Source organism: Ursus arctos, chromosome X (assembly GCF_023065955.2).
Source record: "Ursus arctos isolate Adak ecotype North America chromosome X, UrsArc2.0, whole genome shotgun sequence".
NCBI classification, from domain to species: domain Eukaryota; kingdom Metazoa; phylum Chordata; class Mammalia; order Carnivora; family Ursidae; genus Ursus; species Ursus arctos.
Genome location: NC_079873.1, coordinates 120,477,348 through 120,498,707, shown reverse-complemented (window position 1 = coordinate 120,498,707; position 21,360 = coordinate 120,477,348). Strand labels below are relative to the sequence as shown.

The 21,360-nt window shown below is 43.9% G+C and overlaps 1 protein-coding gene across 7 annotated transcripts in view; it reads right to left on the bottom strand.

Moving 5' to 3' along the window:
* Positions 1-20,073, bottom strand: part of MBNL3 (muscleblind like splicing regulator 3) — a 107,310-nt gene extending 87,237 nt beyond the window's left edge. For 4 of the 7 annotated variants that reach the window (XR_008960379.1, XM_057315093.1, XM_057315090.1 and 1 more), the window contains exon 1: positions 18,852-19,047. The gene's annotated coding sequence lies outside the window, so the exon portion shown is untranslated. Of the gene's footprint in view, positions 1-18,851; positions 19,050-19,829 lie in introns of those variants that run through there. The other 3 variants (XM_057315085.1, XM_026520607.4, XM_048213627.2) reach the window with 2 other exon arrangements.
* Positions 20,074-21,360: the final 1,287 nt, after the last annotated feature.

The window sequence follows — 21,360 nt, the reverse complement described above, 5'->3', positions numbered from 1 at the left end:
GACTAAAGGAAATACGCCCAGAAATCACAAGGCTGGCAAACAGCATGGCATCGACGCGGTCAAGAAGCGTAAACCCAGTTCTGTGGTATGCTTTATTTCTTGTCGCTTCCAAGCTACACATCGAACATTCTAAAGGCACTGATCCCTTAGCATGGGATAATGTGTGAGCTATGGAGATTTTACCAAGCTGAAAGGAGGTAGTCGTGTAATTTATTGTCAAACTCTATGGCCATGCAACAGGAGCAGAAAGGAATGTCAAAGTTGGCCTCTCATTTCCGAGTATAGATAATTGCGAACTTACTTGGCTTTTGGTGTGAAAACACTCAGAGGACTAGAGACTCCACGTAAGAGAAACCTTCACATCAATCTCTAATGATTTGAATGTCATTTAAAGAGGAGTATGTATGATTTATGAAAAACAGAATAAAGTGTGTAATTGCAGTAGAACTGAAAATATAATAACAGCAAATGTGCACAGTGTTTACTATGTGCCTGGCACTAATCTTAGCTTTTTCACATACATGAATTCGTGTATTGCTCATAACAATCCTGTGAGGTAAGTACTGTTATTGTCCCCATTTTCTTTTTTTTTTTTTAAGATTTATTTATTTTAGAGACAGAGAGAGGGAGAGAAAGCATGAGTAGAAGGATGAGCAGAGGGGGATGGACAAGCAGACCCCACGCTGATCGTGGAGACCAATATAGGGCTCGATCCCAGGACCCTGAGATGACCTGAGCCGAAACCAAGAGTTGGACGCCTAACTGACTGAGCCACCCAAGCACTTCTAGTGTCCCCATTTTCCAGATGAGGAAACTGAGACACAGAAAGATTCAATAACTTGGTCCAGGGCCACACAGTGGATGAGTAGTAAAGCAGAGATCAAATTCAGGCATGCCCCAGCATCCTTGCTGTCCATTACCACTCTGTCCTGCCTCCCATGGGCACAAACATGCATAACACATCATTTAAGATTTATAGGTTTATTACTAGGGATTTGGGCACATAATGAATCGAAGTACTTTATAAAAAACTGTAAAGTTTGGTGCACCTGGCTGGCTCAGTCGGGGCTTAATGTCGGGGTCCTGAGCTCAAGCCCCATGTTGTGTGTAGGGCTTATAAATAAATAAATAATTGTAAAGATTATTCAAAAGTTCTATGAAGATATAATTTCTGGAGGTGCCAAGCATTAGCAACAACAGCTCTACTTAAATTTTATTTAGAAATGAGATCTGTAATTACATGGTATTCACAGATTTGAAGTCAATGACGCAGACATTTGCGATTAGGAAAATGCGGATTAACTTCCCTGCCTTGTTAAAAGTGAATACCTTCTTATTGAATGGGTTCAGATGTAGGGGACAATGCCCCAGAAGGGATGTGCATATCAGAGGAGTGGATGAAAGATCCAGCACGGAATTCTACCCAGGGTTTCAGCATCCAGCATGTCTGCCCACCTCCAGCTCAACACTTGGCACATGATAGTGGAACTATTGATGAGCTGTCGGCTCGACTGTGAGCACCTCAAGGACACCTCTTATCCATCTTGTCACTGGCTCAATACCTCATGTATACTAAACAAATACTTGCTAAACTAACAGAAGTAGTGAGCACCTGCTGTATGCAAGACATTACGCTAGCTGGTGGGAAAACAAAGATTTGGTCCACATGCAGGGTGGCGTGGCAAGGGGCCCAGGACATGGTGGGATCACCATTGTCACAAAGCACATAGATGGTGAGTGTGGGTCTTCATGTCAGAAATCAACTTTCTCTTTAAAGGTGACAGAATAAGTGGGAGTCCAAAGCTGTCTCAATCCATTGCCTCTCTTCATTTTTAGCTTTATTTTTTGCCTCTCTTGAAAAGTAGATCAACAACCCCCTCAATTTAGCTGTTACTTTACTTTTGAAAGTCTTTGTAGAAAACCATCTAGGTTTCTTACCTTCATATTAAAACATTCTTGAATACTTGCTCAGGGCTCTATCCTCAGCACGAAGAAACTTGGCTGACTCGTGGGCTGGGAAGGAAAAAAGCTACAAGTGGGATGGGAAGGAAAGTGACACACAGAAGTCCTGGGAGGTCAACTATCAGAAAAATCAAGCCGGGATTTAAAATATGCTGTGATCGCTGCGTGCACTCAGTAGAGTTTACGTTAAAGTCTCCGAAACAAAAGAGTGCTATAAAAATATCAGGCACCACCACTATTAAATATTAGTATATATCTCACCATAATCTAACTTCTAAAAGTCTGGTTACTGTTACCGACAGTAGTGTGCAGAGCGGACTAATCCCGCACAAGGGTGCTGTAATTGAATGATGCCTTCTCCCCTCCACTTCCAAGAGTTTATGGTTCTATAACTTGGAAAGTCTGCAGCTTTTGGTCATTCCAGATGTTTACTTCATTCCAGCAGCGCCGTCCTTACCCAGTGTTCAGTCTTAGGTCACTAATGCATTGTAAAAGAGACAGACGGCACACTCAAGTTCCCAGTGAAATCTTTTTTAAAAAAAATATGTCCATAATATAACCGTGGAGATTTTAAGCATAGACTGTGGAGTCAGAGGGTGAAGTCCAACTTTGGACGCTGCTGTTTACTAGCAGAATGTCTTTGGGCATGCTACTAATCTTTCCGAGGGCCAGGTTCCCCATCTGTAAAAAGGAGATAAATAATAACACCAACGTCACAGGATTGCAGTGACGATGAGACGAGAGGATGTGTGCAAAGTGCTTATCACACTGCCTGGCACGGAGTAAGGAACTGTTGCCATGAGAAAGGAGTACAGGGCGCCTGGTTGGCTCAGTTCAGCGGATCATGCGACTCTCGGGGATGTGAGAGATGTGAGTTTGAGCCCCACGCTGGGTGTAGAGATTACTTAAATAAATAAGCAAACTTTGTTTTAAAAAAGCACAAAATTATGTCATCCCTTCCAATCACTTCTTAATATTCCTTTTCCTCTTTTTTCCTCCCTAATAGATTGTTCTATAGTGAGGCCTGTTCCGGTACTAAAAACTGGTGAGGATTCATATTACATTTAAATAAAAAGGTATGATTGATTGATTTTAGGCCAGATATTTCATGGGATGATACAACCGCAAAAGGTCCGCAGCCACTACAGATGAGTAACACAACTGCAATCAACTACAGAACTCAGGTTTAAATAGAAGTCAAAACTATGAATGAATGAATGAATGTCAAAACTATTCCTGTGTGTTTAGGTGCATTTGTGTCAGAGGGGAGGCATTTAGCACTTAGGATGCCCTATTATAAACTAATAAATACGGAGTCTGTAAATAGGGATTTCCAAACCAAAAGAAGACATGATGTCTGATATATTTTCTTGCCAAAGCAATTTTCCAAGGTTATAGGTATAGTGATTATCTGGTCAAAGCCCGCTTTGGAAGGATGCCAGGGTTGATATGCTGTAGAAAGTCCATTGCAAAAGTCACACACAACCGGTATACCTGATTTCTCCCCATGCATTTTTTTGCAGATTTGCTTTTTTTCATATGAATTTGTGTAGCTTGTTGACTGGAGTCAGATAAATTGGCCCCTTCCCCTTCTACACGTAGAAGGTTACGGTTTTCAAACCGAATACTGGAAGAATCAAATTCTTGCCAAGAAAGGAGGCTACAGAACCTCTGAGTAAGTGTTCCTCTCTACCGAACACAGCCGGGGAGAACTGGACGCAAAGGCTTTCTCCCATCACTCACTTTTGTCTTCCTTGCTGGAATTTTCCCCACTGTAAGCTCAACAAACAAGTGATCATTTCTCCGGTATTTATTACAATGTTAATCATACATACACACAAAGATAACATGGTACCGACTTTTGGGAAGCATTTTTCTATATTATTTTAATTTTAATTATTATTAATAATTTTAATTTTAACTTCAATGTGCAAACCTCATTGTTAAAAAAATACAATTTCACTGAGCAAAAAGACTCTGAGAAGGTATTTTCACTGATACTAATCAAACCCAAAAAGGACCCATTTGCAAATTCAATTTTTTTTACTGAATCCAATAAGTAATTGTAATAATAATAAACCAGAGAACAGACCCTGGAGATGGAGCTGAGATGCCTAAGAGGTATAGTTAATTGGTAATATGGAACACGACCTTTGAAGAGGTATCAGACTAAATTAATTAGTTAAGAGAGGCATAGAGTTCATAACTTGATTACCAAGCTGTTTGATTCCCTCAACACAATAGCCTTAATTTAAACCAACCATATGAACTTGCATTCCTGTGCCATCCTTCCAATTATCAAGCAAAGAGTTGAAAATTGTTGATCATGGACTGAATAAGCCCATTCATGCTATCATTTTAAGTTTGGATCTGCTGAATATTTTTACTTGAACAAAGTACAAAGATATCCTCAATAACTTAAATGTAAAACCATTTGGCTTGCTTCTCGATTTAGGGGACTCTAGATATCTATTTTTTCCAGTGTCACACGGTAAGGAAGCTGTTTAAACTAGAAATCACGAACAGGAAAGTAAAAGCAAAGATTTCCCAGTTGTTTTAGAAATCTATTTAACGAAGATGGCGGAGGAGTAGGAGACAAAAATAGTACATGAGAGACTGGACTCTGAGAAACAAACTGAGGGCCTCAGAGGGGAGGGGGGTGGGGGAATGGGATAGACCGGTGATGGGTAGTAAGGAGGGCACGTACTGCATGGTGCACTGGGTGTTATACACAACTAATGAATCATCGAGCCTTACATCGGAAACCGGGGATGTACTGTATGGTGACTAACATAATATAATAAAAAATCATTAAAATAAAAAAAAGAAATCTATTTAACAAACACTTTTCCTGGGGAGGAGAGTCTTTTAATCTAAGTTACTGCTGATTTTGTGCCGTATCTTCTCTTGGCAGGAAGATGTTATGCAACTATTTTGATATCTGCTGATGGAGTAGTCTTAAATTCTTATCAACAAGTAGCGTTTGCCCAGTGACTTGAAATGTAGTATAAAAAACAAAAGTTGAATTTATAAAATTATATATACGTATATACACATACACTCTCATATACATTTGTGTCCAGATATTTTGGGAGGGAGTAGGGAATATAGCTTTCATGCAGTTTAATCCTCAGAATGTGGTATTCATTTTAACCATCAATTCCCAGGCATCCAACCTAAGAAGAACCCCCCCCTTTTTTTTTACCTGGAACTTGTGGCAAAATAAACACAGACTGGGGAATGTGGGTTTAGATAATTAGTACCTTTACAATAACTTCAAAGATTTAAGTTTTTCAACATGTCGCCAAATTTGCATCATTTTCTTCTTTAGAATAAAAAGCATTTTCAGAACCTCAAAGCAACAACCTTTCTCTTTGACTAGAATCAACATCAACCCAGACATTAAGTACAAGGCTTATGTTCAAGATATTTTGTACTGATAATCATCAGCTGCTGAGAAAGGAAGAATAAAATACGTTCTAAAAGGGAACATGGGGAGGGTGGCTACAATAAGAACTGAATCTGGACCGGAGGCTTATTTTTTGAATTACACGGTCAAAGAGGAAAATCCACGAAAACCGGAAGTTGCCGGACGCACCACAGGGAAGGTGCTGCCCGTGTTGAAATTTCTAACTTAATGAAGGACTGAGACGGGATCCTAGTCTAAAAGGAAATCATAAAGGAAAAGCACATCCTTGGTAGTTATATTCCAATCTTCGTTATTCTTTACAGCTTTCCCCACTTGACTTTCATTTTCCTGGAGCCCGACCTATAGAAAGATGTCAGTCACACGTGCACGAATTCAGTAGCACCGAGAGGTCTCGAAAGCCACTTAAAAACGATCTTATCTATTATTTTGGCTGAATTCCACTGTCTTTGTTTTGTTCCAACCTATCCCAGTTCTTTTGTGGCAAGCTTAATCCTACACCTTAAGAGCAAAAAGAATAAACAGGAGAGCTCCTCACGGTTTACTGAATCTGGCTGCACGAGTACTACTGGACATATTAATGCAGTCGCTGCGCAAGCAGGGGAGCCACGCTACACGTTATCTGGCCATTTACAGACACTTCTTCTGGTCTACGGTCGGTGAGCTAGAGGAGGATCAAAGATCAAACTCTGCTTCACCTCCGCCTCCCTGCCAGCCAGTAAGCATGATCTCAGTCACTCCTACCTTAAACACACAACAGCACTCTTTTCTTCCCTTAATCAAAGAGATGATCCCTCCTCCTCCTCCTCGCCCCCCCCTTTCTCCATGCTCCTTAGGCGGCCTTGGCCACTCCTGGAGGTGAGTGACAACTCCCATGGCAGCTCTGTTACTTTCTCTGCCTTCTGGACAAGTTCAATTCAACTCTGTTCTAGGGTTTTCTACACGCTGTTTCACTCGACATCATTGTCCTGACTCCTTAACTCTTCATCCACGGACATTTCCTATCCGACTGCAGCACCAGCCACCAAGAGAGCAAAACCAGTTTTTTTTGTTGTTGTTGTTCTGTCGGGATGAGTGAGAGATCAACGTTGGCTTGACTTCCCAGGAGACAAATGCCTTCGCTGATGGAAGAAGCTGCCCAGAGGACATGAGTTGGTCCCCAAGTGATGAAGACGACGGGACCAGACAAAGAAGAAATTATTGTGTGTTGGGGGAGAGGGGGTGGTACTGAAAAATGAGTAAAGAATTGAAGGTGCCATTTTTAGCCTAATAACTATTAGATGCCAAGGAGAGAATTTGCTGGATAGAACCAGTGGTATTTCATAGCTAAAGGAAATTTTGTCATAACAAAATGAAAGCACCTAGTAGAGCATCTGGCATACAGTAATTGTTCGATAAATGTCAGTTGACTCTAAATAAACACCTATTATAGGACGTTTTTATTGGGTGTGAAAATGGGGGTTCAAATTTTATTCCTATATATAAACTCCTGCCTACGGATATTAAGATTGATTTAAAAGTCTAAGACATTCCTGGAGGTGCAGGTAAAAGCTGCCACTCAAGGACTCTAAGAGCCCGTGTCACCCTGTTGGGGCCCACCAGCGTGAGCATGTGTCCAGGGAAGTCACAGGCCCCTGAAATCTCACCTGGTGACAGTCTCTGCCACTATTCCCACCGAGCAAATCAGAAAGGGACCGTTGGTGCCACACAAAAAAAGCAATGGTTGTTGGTTTTATCTTCTGACTTCCTATTTCCTAAGTCTGCTCTGCTTTAGGGAGCTAAAAGTAGGCCATCTCAGAAGTCTGGATGCGTACTTCACAATACTCCCTTTATAGGACCCCAAGGACACCCAGCTGATTTTCACTTAAAAGCAAACCACCTCTGGTTTCGAGAGGGTTTGGTTTGGTTTGAATGGTTACCTACCATGCGGAGCAATAGGAGCTGGGGCTCCTGTCCTCGAGCTGAGATGATGAGGCTCTTGCTTTCCTTCTGCCTCATCACTACAGGCTTCCTGCGAAGTGCTAATGGCTGCAGTGCTTCAGACCAAAGGGTTTTCCTCATGGATAAGCCAACAGCAATATCAATGTCTTCATTTTCTTCTGGCCCATAGGGTTCCACAAAAATGAGGACTATGGGATAAGGAATTATCCCAGCAAAAGACTGGCAAATCTAGGGGCACCCGGGTGGCTCAGATGGTTGGGCATCTGCCTTTGGCTGAGGTCATGATCCCAGGGTCCTGGGATCGAGCCCCGCATTGGGCTCCCTGCTCAGCGAGGAGCCTGCTACTCCCTCTGCTTGTGCTCTCTCTCGCTCTCTAATAAATAAAATCTTAAAAAAAAAAGACTAGCAAACCTAGCATTTCTCTCTTCTTTTCCATCTTCCTTCTTTGTTCTAGAAGTCCATTTGCCTTCACGGTCTCATTGCCTTTTGAGGGAAATTTTTGTTCGCGATAAACGAAAGGAACTCGCCTGTTGAAGGTCTTGAGTCCTGTGTCCACCTCAAAGTTTTAAATGTAATTTGGCAGATGGTCACACGAGGGATCATAATATTTCACAGACACACCGAGAAACGCTAGAATGCCGTGTGAAATGAACGAGAGCTTGGCGTTTAGTTGTTTAGCATACCTTCTTACAGAGCTTTTTCTTATCACTAATCATTTGCCAAGTATTCCATAACCAAAACCCCAGAAGGCTAAAGTGAAGGAAAAAAAAGAAAAAAGGAGCTGAATCCCCAAACCAATGACTAATTTTGTTTGCCTAAAACACACAACCAACCATATGCTTACTGCAGCTGGAAATCCTGACTAACTCACGCTCTAAATGCCCACGCCTTATTACAGCTACTCTATGCTACTCTGTAAATGTTGTTTATGGTGCAATCAATGCTGTAAGCAAAGTTATCCTCCGGCCTAAAAACATACATAGGGGCGCTTTCTAAAGAGCTTTAATGAACAGAATGAGAAACCGCTAAAAGCTGTCACTCCCAGGATCTGGAAAGGTCTGCAGGTCACCCATCAGCGTGTGTTCGTTTTTCTCATCGTTAATACAGTAACGTATGTAACCAGGTTTTTTGGTGGGTTTTTTTGGGGGGGTGTGATGGAGTAACACTTTATTATTGTGCTTAATTTGTTTTACATCTCATTTCATTAACTGATTGCTAATTACACAACCATTAGCTGTGTTAAGTCTTTTTCTATTCTTAAGTTTGAAATAGGGTGTATCTGAAGAGGGAGAACTCGTTTACAATGACAGAATTTAGTTACCAACTCAATAGAACTGAGACTGTATTTTATTTTCAGTGCGGTAACTTAAGTTTAACATTTAAATGTCTCTAATGAAAAGCCTAATTTTATTTCAAATTCTCAGAGTTGAGAAAGCAGCAGTAAGATTTAGTGACACTGGGAGGCAACTGAGGGCGGAGGGGGTGGGAGCGAAGCCAAAAAATCCTTAGGATCCAACTGGAGATGCCAAGAGACCCAGAAGGCAATATTTTCCTCCCCTCTGACAATTATTTAAGTCAAAGGAATATGTAGAAATTGTCCAGGCTTCTAAGGGTGTTTCCAATCTCTTAATACTTCCTGTGAGTAAATCTTTTTCTTCTTTTCTACTATTGGGCTTAATTCTCATTAGTAGAAAATAGTAACGAGAAAGGCTATGTGGCTATTGTCTTCTCTATTTGTATAATCATTCGCATCAATATCCTAGGTATATTTAACAGACACTCAGCTTCTGCCTCCCATCCACAATTTTCAAATTCATTTAATGTGTGCCTTTGTTCGCTGCAGAAAAAACAACCATGCTCAGGTTTTCTTCCAATATGTGGTAAATGTGTACATTTATATTTGTTTAAAAATCAGCTTTCTTCTTGCAAATATGTTTTCTCTGGATAGGACCGTTTTTGATTTCTAAAAATTCAAAAGCAATTTTTGAACTCTTGTAACTTACATTTAACTCATCCTAAAATAAGGTGGGCTTTTCCCTGCATTTAAATTTTCTTGACCATTCTTTCCGTGCTAGAAGCAACTCAGGTCCAACTATCCCAAGATTTTTAGTGTGTTTTTTTTCCCTAAGATGTCCTCTTTTGCCTTTTCTGTGTCTCATGTTTTAGCAATACCAGTTGGCAAGTACATAATACTTAAAAAGGGCATCTCCTCAGGATTACAAAATACCATGGACATTAAACCTTAGAGCATTCCGATGGCAGTACGTCTCACTTCTCAGTTTGAAAAACAGACACTTGACTGTCCAGGTACTTAACTAACCTTGCTCAATATGTCAGCACCCTAGTCCCCGGCATCCCTTGACCACCTTCCCCTCAAAAACAGACGACGAAACGTTACTGAGCCAGTTTGAAATAACATCCACTAAAGAAAGCACTGACTTTTCAACCTTTTTGCCAGCAACAAATAGTAAGAAACACATTTCACATCCTAAGTACGTATGTGTCTAGATCTGAAAAAGTCTCACCAAAAATATCTAACCTTCCTACATGATATATTCTGATATTTTCTCACTATTTTATTCCATTTTGTTTAAAACAGTGCTAGTCACAACCTACTAAATGGATTTCATCATGCGTTAACGAGTTGTTGCCTACCACTTAAAAACTACGATGAGAGAACGAATAGACTTTTTCCAAACCACGAGGTAACGTTGGCTCCATAAATAGGGTAAATCTTCGTAGACTTTGATGCCACCAGGACAGACTGTGATAGTTACCTGAGCCACCTTGAAACATATTTTTGAATAACCTATAAAGAGTCTGCTAAACAAAATAATAATGTCAAGATGGAAGGGTACGTACGTAATCTCTTAGAACAAGATACTTCTAACGTTTTTTGGATCATTATTTAAATGCAGCTGTGCTAATTATAAACGAGGGTTAATTTTCAGGCCAATAGAACATCTACTTAGAAAAATCTTGTTTGTTCTCAGTCCGAAACATTTTGTAAACCAGAATATTGTCTTTAACCTGAGCTTGCGAAATTTTAGTGTATCTTAACATTCGAACTCGTGACTGTTCAAAAAATAAAATCACATTTAAAAAAAAAAAATACGTTTTGTAGTTCATCCAGTCACTCCATTTATAAATCTCCTCAAGGTCTCATCTAATAGCAACAACGGTAATGGGTATACAGTTCATTTGTAGAGTGTTTTAAACTTCAGAAAACTCTTTTATTTTGTGAACTGGTAATGACCAGAAATCCTTGGATTACTGGATATTTAAAAAAGCATATAATGACATTTGCCAGACCCAAAAATGAAACTTAATATTTGGTTTGTTGTGCAAGTGACAGATTACCCAATCCCCTGAAGAAAGCCAGGTGTCTGGCCTGTAATGACCGCCTGTATTTTAGAGGTCCAGCCCACCCCTTGCACTCCCCTCACAATGTGGAAGATATGAAAGAAATTAAAATTTCAAGGTAAAGGATCAAGCTATGTTCAGGAGTGGGGGGTGTCACACAACCTCCCTTGTGTGGCGGTATCTACTAAAGAACTGGGAACAGATGTTAATCTTTCGTGAACATTTAACATTTTGGCAAATTGAAGGCTTAGGAAACTAAGGGAGTGAAGGACAGGCCAGGAAGTCCGGGATTCCTGGATGTGAACCTAGTATCTGTCTGACTCTGTTTTCGCTCTAAATCGGTGCCAAACTCTTCACACCTCAGCTGCTTTATAGCGGGCAAGACTTATACTGGGGACACAACTGTTTCCTGGGAATGTCTTAGGTTAAACGGTTAATATTACGGCCCTCACCCTCATAGGTACTTCCACAAAAGGCAAAGTGCCCCTAGTGCACTTTATTTACCTTCATTATCAGGGAATCAAAATGGAATATTGGTGTCCTGTGACACTGACCTTGAGAAGAGATCATTCCTTCCATCCCCAAGTTCTCGTCCACCTTAGCAAGGATCAGTTATTCAACCAACTAGGAAAGTCAATCATGTGATCTTACAGGTTTTCAAGGTAGCTCTAACACCTGTGAGTTGAGCATTTCCCCACAGTTATGAATACGTGGGCCAGTTTGGGGCCCTCCTCTTATTTGTCCCTTCTCCACTGGGTTGTCACCGAAAACGAAATGCCCTACCCACCCGAGGCTTGATTTGGCAACCCGTGGGCCAGTTCGTTGGTTCCTGTCCTGAAAAGCAGCTCCGTTGCCCATACCACGAAGCCCGGATCCACATGGGGCGCTGGCCACGCTGCTCTGAGCTCTTCAAAAGGCAGAATGTGGTTTCACTTTCTGCTCACCACCTCCTGATAAAAGAGCTTTGGTCCCTCCGTGGCATTTAATGAATAATCCTCTCCTCCTGGATTTGGACTTTTGGCCTTTCCAACCGGTCATTAACTGGCAGGAAATGCCCTCCTCGGCAATCACTATTGTGTAAATAGAGCTATAAACTTTCGAAGGCCCCGTGCAATCCCAGACCCTAAAGCTGCACGTGTGTGGGGGGGGGACTCTTGATTATAAAAGCACTGCCTTCCAAATTAAACTCAAACCACATGATACAGTCCATAAAATATACAAAACATGCAGTCCAGTGACAGATTTATTGTGGCCTTACAGAATAAAGCAAAAAAAAAAAATCTATATGGAAAGCACTGCTACTTTTGACCCAAAGAGCCCCCAAACAGGAAGCTGTAAGCAAATCAGCCAGCTGTGGTCTCACGAAGTCACGAAGGAGACCGGGGCACAACCAGCATTTCCTGTCATTGCTGGTCACCGATTCTGAGCGTCTCTGTCTGAACTGTTTTCTTCGATGGCTAAAAATACGGAAATTTCTTTGGGGATAGACAGAAGGCCAGGAGGAGGCTTGACAGTGAAAAAAATGTGACTTTTACAGCCCCCCCCCAAATTTACTTAGCGCAGATCACACGACCAGTCACTTGAACACATGCATTCTAAGGACTACAGGAATGGGCCGTATTAGTAAAAGAAGCCTCTGGAACTGGACATCAGCTAGCCTCATCGTTTCCTGTTCATTTAAGATCAATTCCCAGCAACACTATTTTATTAGTAAGGGAGAGGACTGCGGACTCCAGCATCCCAGAGAAGGGGAACTCACTTCTTAGAGTGGGTTTCTCTGCCCCGGCGCTCTCTCACCATCCCACAACGCGACTTCAAAACGCGTGCTTAGATGAGAGCTTTCCAAGGCAATCATATTTTAGATCCTTTTATTACTATTGTCATCATCATCACACTCTTTGCCACACGTGGAGGTATTCTTGTCTTTTTCCAGCAGTGTGAAATGCCAAGCCCTATGCCACATTGTTCCAGCCTGTCGACTTCTCAATACAAAGGAGTTTTGGAAGGGGAGGTTTAGCCAGAAAGTAAAAGCATTTTGCCCTCCTATTATCACTATGCTGAGGCTCTCAGTATGTGCAAATGAATCCCCCAGCCAAACCAGGTTTCTCTCTCCGAGAAAGAGGATTCATACATGGTAGCAAGGCAGCGCGTTGTCTAGGCAAAAGTGCCCCCCCAAACCTAAGGTGTTTCTCAAAAAGGCCCCCTCTCTTGGGGTGCCTGTCAATCAGAGCCCAGACCCAGGCTCTCAGGAAGCTCTCTCTACCTGAGGCCACTGCCACGGGCATTCATGAAACAGCTCAGGTTATCCTGGCACCCCCACCTCCACCCCGTTTTCTGCATTTGGAAGCCCTTAGACCTAAAATGTGACCTTATCAGGTGTACAATTTTTCCACTTCATACTTCTGGGTGAGCGAAGAACGTCTCTCCTCGTGCTATCCAATTACTTAGGAAAAGTGCTCACATAAACGACGTAGGAGTTTAAATTGTTCTCAAAATCACTTCGGAAAAGAACACAGGCCTCTTCTTCGGGCTCCTCATCCATCACAGACAGCAAGCATTTTGACAAACATCACTGTGCCTGTTAACAAAACAGCACCCACAACTGGATCATCGCTTGAACGCCAACTTTTTGGAGGACAAAGGCAAACTCCACTGTGCCATGGGTCTCGCTGAATGTGTCTCCATGTTTTTTAGCAACTCAGAAAAAACATTATATGGTACCTGAACCTAATCGTAATAAAGCAGCCCCCTTAACAGCATGTGGCCGCCTCATTGTCTCGATTTGTAAAGCACAAAATAGGAATTATATTAAGGGAAATATGCCCAAGCTAATATCATACACAGTGCTTTTGTTTTGCACTGTTTTGTTTTCCTTCATGAAGGTTGAAGACTGCAAGACAAAAGATGAAATGCAAGCTCTCTGGTTTTTTTACTCGCTCTTTTTTTTTTTTTTTTTTTGCTAACAGGCCACCCCCCCCTCAACAAAAACCCTATCCCCTTGTTTGGTCTCTTCATACTGCCACATAAGGGGAGACCGCAAAAGCTGATTGTGGGAGATCTGAAACGGCAGCTCTTGTCTCTTGTACCGCGTGGACTGTGCTTTCTGGATCCAGTAAAAAGAGGCGCTATTCAACCTGTGTCTTGGTAAATAAAAACCTATGCAAATTTCATCTCCAAATGGGCAATCCATGTTTAACTGCAAATGAGACAGCTCTCAGGGTCCTTTTGGTTTTTGTCTGTGACTTCGTCACTTTCTAAACTACGCATGGCACGAGGCGTCCGAGTCCCAGTGTTTCTCATTGTGTGTGGGGGGGGGGGGTTTAATCTGGTGCAACGGTTTGCAGAACTATTTCTATAGAACTTCTTGTTGAAGATTGATTTCCCTGGGACGGGAGGCGGGTACAGTAAATACAACTGCAAGTGGCAAAAAACACAGCAGCTGGCTTGTAGGCCGCTCTGGAGGACTCAGCCCTGAACTCACTCCAGGGGGACACTAAAGATAGAGATACTGCTACCTGACATCACAGGAAAGGTGTTCATAAAAATCTAAGGACAAGTTAGAAAGACTAAGCCACACTTCCGCCTATTTAACGAACTTTTACGGAGAGCCTACTACATGCCAGGCACTGAGGATGAGAGGTCGGAAGACCCAGCCGCTTGCCTAATGAGTGACCTGGACATTCAGGGACCCCGAATAAGCCCGAAGAAACATTTCTCAAACTTCCACACCAAGTGCAGGGGATGCAAAGAATCCGATGAGGACAATTTGGAGGCAATCTGAATGATCCAAAGTGGAAAAGAAGAGCCAGCAAACCGCCAGGCTCTAGGACGCTCCGGTGGCCTCACGAGATCAAATAGCCTGTCGGAAGTTTCTAGTGCCAACCCCCCGCATTTCTTTCCAGACTGCCTTTCTCAATTGGAGGCCCTTTCTTCCTGGGCCCCTTAGGTTTACCCGCCGCGTAGGCATAAAACGAACTCCTGCTTAAAATGGGAAACAAATCACTCCTACTCATCAGCCGACTTAGCACTGATGGAAGTGGGCCTTGAGGGTGGACACAGTACTTAACAAGCGTGCCTAATTGATTCCTAAATCTCTAACCAGCCTCCTTTCTTCCCCTTAACACTTTGTTCTCATGGCTGTTATCGAGTCCTGGGGTGACTATGCTTGAGTTTCTTAAAAAGCATCATGTACATACAGATGGAGAATGTATATGTGTGTCATATACGTATGCATGTGAATACACATGTGGATATATATGTATATTATATTCACATACATACATACACCACAGACACACACACACACACACACACACACACACACACACACACACGTGTGCATTTAAATCAAGCTTCCTTTCATTCTTCCTTCCTCTTGAGTATCCTTTTTCCAAAAGTTAACTGCCTGGAATTGAGTAGGTATTCTCCCATAATCCTTCAGGCAGAAAGCAATGCATAGCTGTATAAATTGTTCCAAAGTGACGACTAATTTGCGTACGCACGCATGTGTGCGCTTCTGTGGATGTGTCCAGACCACTTGGGAATACCTTTATCTCTCACCTAAAAATAAGGTCCCTCTTTCCAGACTGCATTATGCTTCCCACCAATCTTTTTAAAAACACTGTCACTCCACTTAATACGAAGCAGAAATAAATGATGGATTGATACTATGCTGTTACTAGAATGAGCCGGGGGGAAAAATACCTATCTGATCCCTTTTAGGTCACATGGATGTCATGAACACTTGATAATGTAATAGATACCTTATTTATCCTAATCCTCAAAGTTGTCTTTCCAACACTGTCATTTGGCTGTCTTGAGGCGATATAGAACCATTCAGGAAGAGCTGGGTGCCTTGGAACCATCTGGTTTCCTTAAGATCTGAAAGCCCACATAAATACAGATCTAATTGCTTTCTTTTTGGTCATAATTTGTGTTTGCTGTTCGGTTGGTAATTAAAATTAAACTCCTTGCTCCCAAACACAGTTTATTCTCCTAGAGAAAAAAAAAATTGCCACCTCGTTTTATCTGAGGTACAAATTTCTTTCTATTTTCAAAGTGACAACCGTATCACACACCTCAGGAGAGGCAGAAAGAGCTCACAAAAAAAACCACAACTTCTGATTTCTGTTTTGTGACATCACATACACTGAGAATGCGGGTGGGGGGAATCCATCTGTTCAGCCTATGAGACATCGTTTAAGAAAACGCAACAGCACGCACGGAAGAAGTTTGAAGAAGGTGACCGTAGCCTTGTGCTCTTTCAGACACTTGATAGTCTTAACATGGCAGTGACCATTATCCACCTTTAATTACACGATCAGATTACTTGTCAAACATGTATTGTAACTTATTCTTGTCTGCTGTACCCCAAACTCTGTTGGCCACCCTATCAGCCAACATTATTTATTTCCAAACAGCAAAATCCCGCCCCCTTCCTGAATTTATTGTGCTATTAAGTGGGAGAACTGCAGGATTTTAGGAACGAAAACCTTCGTCACTTGATGACTCCTCACCCCCTTCCTCCTATCCCCTCCGTCTCACATCTAAAGACAGCTGGGTAGAGAACAAAACTGTACTTCAAACTATATTGTCAGCATCTGCACAGCAGCCCAGAGACTGTCCCTGTTTCACCACGTGCAGTGCCGCACAGCCTCAAAAGACAAAACCTCTCCCCCCGCCCCCCCCCCCAAGCTGTTGTGGTTACTTTTTCACACCGTAGAGCGGGGCAGATCATCAAGCACCTACTGGCCAGAAAAAGGAACTACACCGGAGCCTGGCATTTCAGTGAGAAGCAAACAGAAGGCAGACAATTAGGAGAGCGTGCCTTCTCATCTACTTTAAGTGTTTCGGTTCCTGCAACGACCCCAGAATGGACTGTCGCAATTAAAAGCTGGCCATGAAATCTGCTCTTTTGTGAGTTCACAAATGATTCATTCTTCGTTTTGATTCAGCATCTCCCGAGTAGCTGCTCTGTGTGAGGCTTTGCTTAGGTAAAGGGTGGGCGCAAGGGAACACCGAAGATGCCTTGGGTACCAGCTCATACTCATCCGTTTTATCCCCCTGGAAAAGCAGCTGCTACGAAATGCCTGCAGTGGACAGTTGAGGAGAAAAAAGGTACTTTATAGTAGTCCTGGGAATCATTAGGAGCGCTTAAAGCAGCAAAGGAAATTAGAGAAATGAAGTGGCTCTCAGGAGGAGAGCAAAACATGCAGTCACCACCTCCAGCCTCACGCTGTATCAATCCTCCCTCAAAATATTTTTTTTTTTCTGGCAAACCCCTTCACTGATGTTTTCACACAAGGTCTCCAATCTCATCACTATATAGAGCTGGAATGCTAACTGGCAAAATGTTTAGCTTGTCTATTCTAGTTTTAGCTAACTGACACTGGTTTAGCTTCTCTATTTTGGTCCCAAGGTTTAGTGTTTTCACTTTTTTTTTTTAAGGGATGCGCTTGGTCCAAAGTCACTCAGCAAGAAGGCAGCACATCAGGAGGCCGAGTGTGCTGAACTGGGCTCTAAGTCTCTAAGCACTAAAGATGGGATAAGTTGGGTTTTGGTCACCCTCCACCCCCTTCCCCAGGCAAGGATGTAGGATGCAGGCTATCTATTTGCTCCGCCTGTAGGAGCTCTCCTTTCGGATGTGAAGCAATGAATCCCCCACACACTTCTCCGAACAATGATCTGGAAACACTGATGCAAAATTTATTATATAGTAAATTCCACTGTAAACGGTTCACTTCTTCCTTTCTAGGCACTCTGCAGCACCTGGGCAGGAAAACTGCACCCTTCTTTAATAGGTGCAAAACAATCTCTTTCACCCCCTCCCAGAAGCTTGCTAAATTTAATAGCAGGAGAGTCTGTCAGCCAAGTGGCTTCTCTTGCTTGGGAAGAAGTAAAAAGTAGACAGAGGCAGAATAATATCAGCTGGCTATGGGCAAAAGCCCTTTTACACTATGTTTAGGGAAGTTTCCATAAACATCAGGGCATCCCTCAAAGGTACTGCATAATGGGAAAAAAAATTTTTAAACAACTTTTAAAAAGTATTTAAACATTTGCATAGGCAAAAAAGAGAATATGAAATATGAATATAATCAGAAAAATCTGAGGTCTCTGGTAAGTAAGCCTCATTGTCAATATGCCTTTTATCAGAGGGGGAAAAAATAACCTCGGATGAATTGTATTAAGGATGCCTAGTCACTTGTACTGCCGTTTCAAAGAGTCCACTTTCCAACCATTACATCAGTAATCACCCAGACTTATCAATCAAACCGGGGAGTCAACACAGTGAAAAATTAGCAGTCATTTCAAAATTAAATCTTGTAATAATTTTGTTTTAATGAATACTTTCCCGCAAAGTTAATACATGTGTAGAGATACGATAGCAGCTCCTAATCATAGGCTTTATCCCATAGGTGGAGACCCGAGCTCAATTAAGCAATTCAGGAACATCTAGGAAAAAAGAACTCCTCTAAAACACGCTACCTTAATTACGGCAATACAATAAATTCACCCTCACTGTTGTATCTATACATATCAATTAATAGACAGCAGTCAGAAAAGCACACAGTAGGTCCACTACAGTAATGTTAACACTACACAAATGAATCACCTAAATGTTAAGTTTCGTGCCTCCTCTTGATTTAATAGCGTTTCCTTACCATAAAAGCTGACTGTGTGAATGCTAAAAATAAAGTTACCTTTTTAACAGTCTCCTAAGATCTAGCCTGACGCCCTTCAAATGCCGGTAGTAAAAGCAAGCTGCCAAATGTGTCGATCCAGAGCGGGAGAAGACACCGCTCTGCAAGGAAGCTGTGGTACTGCTCACGATCTCGCATGAACATGGGGGCATTAGTTGTTAAAAGCACTTGCTGAGGATATGCCACGCAAGAAATTCCTTTAAATTACATATATATATATATATATATATATATAAAGGAAGAAGAAGAACACGAAGGAAAAAGAAAGTAGAAAAAAAAGAAAGACGGAAGAACAGGAAGAAGAGGAAAGATCAAAGCCCTAAAATTGCAACAAAGTTGCAGGATTACTTTTCCTTCTACTTGCCACTTGGAAAACTAAAGTTTAAAAGGCGTTTGCCTTCGGTGGCGTCTTAGGAAGGCAGCCACTCTCAGAAATCCCAACTCATCTCCAGCCTTACCTTATGCTGCTAGCGCAAACCCGGGGGCTAAGGGGTCCTGCTCTCAGCGGCAGCGGCGGGGGCAGCGGCAGCGACAGCGGCACATGCCATCTGTTAGCGGCAGAAGCAAAAGCAGCGCTGCGCGAGGTGGCCCCGGTGCCGGGAGAGCCTTTAGCAGGGGTGCGTACTGAATGCCGCCATTTTAAAGCGAGGCTCCTGAAATCATTAGATATAAGCAAATTAAAGCCCGCCCCACCTACAGAACTTCATGGCTGGGACATGCAACCCTGCTCCGAGTCGCCGCTGTGGGGTGTAAAATGACAAGGCGAGAGACACGCGCACGGGGACTCCCGGACGGAGGCGACGATCCCTGCGCTCCCCCCGGCCCCCCCTCCCCGCCCCGCGGCCCCCAGGGCTCCCGGGAGCCTCCCTTCAGACCCCGAGGCGAGGAGCTTTTCTTTGGCTCCCCAGCGCGGGGACCCCCGGCCGGGGCTGACCGGCGCGCTGGGGCACAGGGGGCGCCCGGCCGGGCCTCCACCCCCCCCTCTCCCGGGCTCTTGGTTCAGTCCGCGCGGAGCACACCTCGGAGCTCCCGGCTCCCTCACGGCGGCGGGCGTGGGGCTCCCGCCCCGGCTAGCGGCTGCCATGGCAACCCCAGCCCCAACCCCGCCCGGCCTCGCCAAAGGCGTGCCCTCCACCCGCCGGCCCGGCCGAGCCCGCCGCTGCCGCTGCCGCCGCCGCCGCCGCCGGTCCTTCCTTCCCCCCGCCGCCCCACCCGGCGGCTCGCGCCCCGCGCCCGGCCAGCGGGACGCGCCGCGGGAACAGCGCTGCTGGGGGGCTTCGGGCGCCAAAACGGCAACTAGCGCGCAACTCCGCCGGCCGGTCGAGCGGCGCGCGGGCAGCGGGAGCGCGGGGCTGGCCCTTGGCCGCCCGGCCCCGCCCCGCCCGGCCAGGTAGCGCTGGCGCGCCCCGCACCGCCGCCGCCGCCGCCAACCTCACCTGGCTCGGCGCGCGCGGCTCCGGGCCCCGGCTGGTCGCTGCGGACCCGGCGGGAGTCCGGCGGCGGGCGGCCCCCGCTCCCGCACCCACCGGTGCCTGTCCTCCGCTTCCTTCCCGCCGCTCCCAAAGAGCGCCAAAAGTCGCGCTCCCGCTCCGAGTGCGGGCACTTTCTTCCTGCAGGGCGCTGTTTCGTCGCCAAATGTATTCTTTGTGTGCTTCGTTCATTCGTGCGTGGTTCTCAGAGAGCGCCGCGCGGGCTTTATTCTCAGGGGGTGTGGCGCCTCTCCCCCCAAACCCCGCGGCCCAGCCCCCGCTGCAAATGCTCTTTGTCGTTTCTTTATTAAGGGAACGGGGGACAAATCATAACGCTCAGGTTTTACAAAAGCGAAAACAAACAGAGCTCGCACACATCCCCGGCGAGGGGGGAGGGAGGCGGCAAAGTTTCTAGAGCTTCAGGAACTGGAGTGCCAATGAGAAATGCAGTGTGGTTCAAAGCTGTACGCTTAGAGTCACTTCGGATACGAGTAAAGTGAGACAGGTAATTTCAAAAATGACCTTAGTCAATAAATATATCGGCTCACTGAAGGCCAAAAAAAAAAAAAAAAAAAAGTTACTCACCAGCTGCCTTCCTGGGACCTCCCTTCTATAAAAGCCCCAATCCTTTATTTCCCTTTAAGAACCTCAGGGAAATGTCGATCTGTGCCAATAGTTCCCCTTCTTCGATGAAGTTCGAAGGGTAGCAGGAGCCCTAAGGTAGGGTCCCAGATACTTGTGAATGGGAAATGGACAAAGCCAAAGCAATTTTATATTTTGATTAAAAAACGTGCATCTGGGCAGAAAAATTATCAGTTTCAATCTAATACAAGCGTAATAGGAACACCAGCTGTCCCTTAATTGAAGCCCCACAATAATAAACGCGTGTTTTATTTAATTTTATGAGGACAATTGTAGTTGATAACATACGCATATGCGAGAGCCTCGGTGACAAGCTCATAGCAATTCATGGGCTGCTCTCCTGCCATGAACTGCTTCACCCCACTACAGAGTTCTACGTGCTCTCCAGAAAGTGCAAAAAACATCGCAGGAGATGTTGAAGTTGCAGTTAGGTTGAGGAGTGAGTGAATTCTCAGGCTGATTACATTTTTTAATTCTGCCGGACTGATCCCAGTAGAATTCTCCAGCTAATTTTAGGCAAGAAATCAATGTGTTTGTTAAATGCCAGATAATAGGAGTGGGATCCTAATGGTTGGAAGGAGAACACTGGCACAAACTGCCCTTTAAATAATTGAGACATCCCTCCCCCCAAGACATTTGGCAAGCATTGTGAAAGTTATCAGGACAAATGTGCAGGGACAGCGTCTGATACTTTGGTAGTCATGGGTCCTAGCATAAGTCGAACAGAAGTCAGGAGTTTCCAATTATTTGAAAAAAAAGAAAAAAAGAAAAACTAGTTCCCAACCCCCTCTGCCCACCTCCTTTCGAGCTTGCCAAATTACCTGCACTACTCTAAAAGTCAAACTTGGCTGACACG